This window comes from Oryctolagus cuniculus, chromosome 19 (assembly GCF_051225735.1).
Source record: "Oryctolagus cuniculus isolate XC-2025 breed Fujian yellow rabbit chromosome 19, ASM5122573v1, whole genome shotgun sequence".
NCBI lineage: Eukaryota > Metazoa > Chordata > Mammalia > Lagomorpha > Leporidae > Oryctolagus > Oryctolagus cuniculus.
Window position 1 is genome coordinate 1,398,567 of NC_142885.1, and position 5,007 is coordinate 1,403,573.

Below are 5,007 nucleotides of genomic sequence, written 5' to 3' on the forward strand. Positions count from 1 at the left end.
CACAAGTGGATCACTCCCTCCTCGACTCCAGCATTTCGCAATTCATGTCCCACCCGTCTCCACCAAACCTGTGATAAATCTCCTTCTTCAACAAACCAAGGACAAGTTTTATATAGTATCCTAGTAAAATTGCACACAGCTACACTCTTTACAGGCATACCCGTTGCCTTTAAAAGGCGGCTAATCAATAGGTGCATTTTCGTGGTGGACTGTGTGTTCCCCATTGTACCGCGGTATTCCTAGACTTTTTCCCCTAGACTCCCGTCTATAGACTTTTTTTTTCTTACCTTCTTTCCGCGTCGCAGCGATCTGAGTCACGGCACCAGTTGCAGGCATGCACCTTCCGGATAGGTTAACACCAGCGAGACCTCGGAGACACCAGACGCGTTTATCGGCTTTTCAGCTTCCACTTTATTTTTTAGCAGACTCGGGTTACATGTCGCGAACGCCCACTGTCTTCGCCTCCTCCAACCCTCTTATATATCCCCCTCCCACCGTCCATCTGTTTATATATGATTCACGGAAAACATGTTACCAAATCAGTAAGAAGCAAAACTTAGTAAATGTGGGAAACATGCAGTAACAGGATGCTTAAAGTCAAAACAGGATCTTGTGGTTAGCAACGGGCAGGGTGGAAAAAGCCCAGCACTAAACTTCTTTTGCTTGTACATGTCGGGAGGGGCACAGCTGGCCAGGCTGTCCCATTCCCCAACAATGAGTGGATCAGGTTTTTTGAAAAGGTGAACAAAATTTGTATTTATTTTTATTTTTTGAGGTCTGAAACACAATCTTATTCATTTGTTGTTATTAAACCTTAGTTTTGACTGGACTCAGATTTAGCAGTAGACGCTCTCAGAGAACACAGCCCACATCTCCCGGCAATCCGTTCCTGGCATTTTTCTTTGGCCTCCTCCATTCTCTTGGCTGAGAGTTTAGCATATTCTGCAGCCTCCTCTTTGTTCTCCTTAGTACACTGTTTCTTCAGAGCAATTCACCGGCGTCTGTGTCGCAGGACACGTGGAGTAACTAGACGCTGGATCTTGGGTGCTTTGGTCCTAGGTTTCTTACCCTGTTTAAGGGCTTTTCTTACAACATACTGGCATACATCATCTTCTTTAGAGAAACTGAAAAGCTTATGAATTCTGCTGGCTCTTTTAGGACCCAGGCGACGAGGCACCGTGGTATCTGTCAATCCAGGAATATCTCTCTCTCTCTCTCTCTCTCTCTTTTTTTTTTACAATGACCAAGTTGAGAACACTCAAACTGGCATCAACAATGCAGCCCCGAACTGATTTGAGCTTTCTTTCTCCAGTTCTCCTTGGTCAGTAACAGGAATGCCCCTTATTCAGCAGAAGGTGGACCCGCCCATGGGTCAAGACACCTTGCTTCATGGGAAAACCTTGTTTGTCATTCCCACCACTGATCTGGACCACATAACCCTTCCATTCTTCACCCAGGGTGTCGGCAGCAACTTCTGTGGCCATACACTTCTCATAGAAAGTACGAAGTTTACGTTCATCGTCCACTTGGATGAGTTTCTGGCAGCCAGTGGCTGGGAAGGAGGTATTCAGCTTCATTTTGAAGCAGCTGGCCACTTCGGAGGCTAAATTTTATTTAAGGTATACAAGTTTCATGTATTTCCTATATACAGATCTAGGAACATAGTGATATTCCCCATCCTTCCCTCCCTCCCACCCACGCTCCAACCCTTCTTCCTCCTCCCTCTCCTATTTCCATTAATTTTTACAAAAATCTATTTTTAGTTTACTTTATACTCCTAAGGGTAACTCTACACTAAGAGTTCAGGTAGTATGAAGGAAAAAATACTGTTGTGGGGGCTGGTGCTGTGGCACAGCAGGTTAAAGCCCCAGTCTGCATTGCAGGCATCCCGTAAGGGTGCAGGTTCAAGTCCTAGCCACTCCACTTCTGACCCGGCTCTCTGCTGTGGCCTGGGAAGGCAGTGGAAGATGGCCCAAATCCTTGGGCCCCTTTACCCACGTGGGAGACCTGGAAGAGGCTCCTGCTTTGGATCAGCACTGCTTCAGCCATTATGGCCAACTGGGGAGTGAACCAGCAGATAGAAGACTTCTCTCTGCCTCTGTTAGGGTCATTTCTGGGCCAGGGGCATCTTCAGGCGAAGTCATTTTCAGGAAAGGGCATCTGGGTGAGGGTCATTGCTGGCAGGGGCTTCCAGGCAAGGGCATCTTCGGGCAAGGGTCACTTCTGGGCCAGGGTCATCTTCAGGTGAGGTCAATTTCAGGGATGGCATCTGGGTGAGGAGGGCATCTGGGTGAGGGGCATTGCTGGGTGGAGGCACCAAGGCAAGGGCAAGGGTCAATCCTGGGGCAGGGGTATCATGGGTAAGGGCAGTCTGGGTGAGGTTCACTTAGGGCCAGGGGGCATCATGGGAGAAGGCATCTGGGCGAGGAGAGCATCTGTGTGAGGGTCATTGCCAGGCAGGGGCACCTGGGCAAGGGCATCTTGGGCAAGGGTCACTCTGGACCAGGGACAGCATCGTCCCAGGGCCCAGGGTCTGCTGTGCTGCGGGTGGGCACTGCACAGGGCAGCAGGGCCTGCCAGCAGTGGGCAGCCTGCTGTGCTGTGCTGTACTGAGCATTCAGTGGGGTGAAGAGGCCTCTTCCAGGCTGGTCTTATTACACTGTGACTCCAGGGGCACTGCCGTGTGTGTGTGTGTGTGTGTGTGTGTGTGTGTGTGTGTGTTTATGAGTATTTATAGATTGTCGCTCCCCCTCTTCATGGAGGAATGACACTAAGCCCTGCCTAGGCTTCCTATCCGAGTCATCGCACCATTATGTCGCTCCCCGTCTTCATGGAGGAATGACAGAGGACCCTGTGCTGTTCTTTTGTCTGCTCGCCCCTCCCCGGGTTTGCTGCTGGTTCTTCCTGGGTTGGCTACTGTCCCTTCCACCTCCGTGGAAGGGCGGTTCCCCCTGCCACTTTCCCCACTTCCGCGGGGGAGCGGCACACCGCCAGCCGGCTCTCTCGGGGGCTGCACAGGTGTTCCTTCAGATAGATGTTCCTGGTGCATGTTGTCTCTCTCCTCCTTTATAGTCCTCTTCCACCAAGCCCAACTCTGCTACCCACAACGCCTAGTACGCTGCTCTCCTCCAATCAGGAGCAGGTCCTGCTGTTTATTGGTTGAACTGGAGGCAGCTGTGTAGAAGCTGTTTCCTCCTCTCCCAGCGCCATATTGTGGGAGAGCAGATGCATAGAATAAGTCTTAATTCCAGTAACTTAGTCTAGTCTGAGTTGCTCCCCACAGATCCCCCTTTCTTTTTATTTTTGGCGTTGATACGCGCCTGTCTTTGGTGCCCCGTGGCACACACTCTGCTCTGCTTGCTAGAGTTGCCCATAGGTACTTACAAGCCCTACCAATCAGGCAAACCGAATCCGGGTCCTCTCTTTGCCATGTTGTGAGGAGGTTTTTAGGCGCTGATGCATGCCTGTGTTCGGTGCCCTGCAGCGCATGCTCTGCTCTGCTAGAACTGCCTGCAGGTGCTTACAAGCCCTACCAATCAGGCAAACCGAATCCGAGCCTTCTCATTGCTGTATTGTGGGGAGACTTATTGATGTTGATAACGTGCCTGTCTTTGGTGACCTGCAGCCGCCCACAGGTGCTCATCACCTTACTAATCAGGCAGACCGAATCCAAGCTCTCTCATTGCCGTGTTGTGGGGAGGCCTTATTTTTCTCTATTTCTCTACCTCCGGGCATTCCTATTTCTCCTATTTTACTTCTATCTGCCAGCATTCCTATTTCTCTCATTTTACTTCTAAAACTTCTGTTTCTCTTATCCCCGCGGCTTCCCGGCACCCGCCCCGAGGCTGCTTCTCGGCACCTCGCCCCGCGGTGGCTTCAGCCTCCCTAACATATTTTTCTCTACCCGGTATGTTTCCTAACTTTTCTTCCAACAATATTCCCCTCTCACTTCTCCTGGCTTCTCCCCACAGTCCGTATCCGAGTCTAAGTTTCTTCTAGGTTTCACTTTCACTTTCAACCTGCAGTCCGTATCTGAGTCTAAGTTTCTTCTTGCTTTCACTTTAAATCCTAACTTCTTTCCCACAGTCCGTATCCGAGTCTATGCCTAGGCTTTCAATAGCTTCTTCCGGCACCTTTTCTGTCCGACTTTTCCCTAGGCTCTTTGCTAGTCTCTCTCTCCAGTATTTTCCCACTTCTTCCCGTTTCTTCCCTCCTAGGTTTCCTATCCGAGTCACGGCACCATTATGTTGCTCCACGTCTTCATGGAGGAACGACACAGGACCCTGCGCTGTTCTTTTGTCTGCTCGGCCCTCCCTGGGTTTGCTGCTGGTTCTTCCCGGGTTGGTTACCGTCCCTTCCACCTCCGTGGAAGGGCGGTTCCCCCTGCCACTTTCCCCACTTCCGCGGGGGAGCAGCACACCACCGGCCAGCTCTCTCAGGGGCTGCACAGGTGTTCCTTCAGATAGATGTTCCTGGTGCATGTTGTCTCTCTCCTCCTTTATAGTCCTCTTCCACCAAGCCCAACTGTGCTACCCACAACGCCTAGTACGCTGCTCTCCTCCAATCAGGAGCAGGTCCTGCTGTTTATTGGTTGAACTGGAGGCAGCTGTGTAGAAGCTATTTCCTCCTCTCCCAGCGCCATATTGTGGGAGAGCAGATGCATAGAATAAGTCTTAATTCCAGTAACATAGTCTAGTCCGAGTTGCTCCCCACAATAGATATTTATAGAACAGGGCAGGAGCAGGACTGCAGAGGGGCACAAATTTTCACCAAGGTCATGCCTGGAGGTGTGAGCTCACCACACAACAGAAAGTCACAGATGAAGGGGAGGCTTTGAGGCTGAGGGGCCACTGTCAAGTCACAGAACAGCTCTCTGGACAGACTGGCAAAGGGAGGTCTCCGAGGAAGAGAAAGGATCTGGTTAGATGTCAAAGGGGGGCCTGGGGCTCTCAGGACAGGATGGCCTTGCCTGACCCAATCAGCTGGCAGTGGGAGAGAGAGCAGAGA

At 51.0% G+C, this 5,007-nt stretch overlaps 1 pseudogene; it reads right to left on the minus strand.

Annotated features, from left to right (window-relative positions):
- Nucleotides 1-814: 814 nt before the first annotated feature.
- On the minus strand, nucleotides 815-1,580 carry LOC149120275 (small ribosomal subunit protein eS6 pseudogene; annotated as a pseudogene).
- Nucleotides 1,581-5,007: the final 3,427 nt, after the last annotated feature.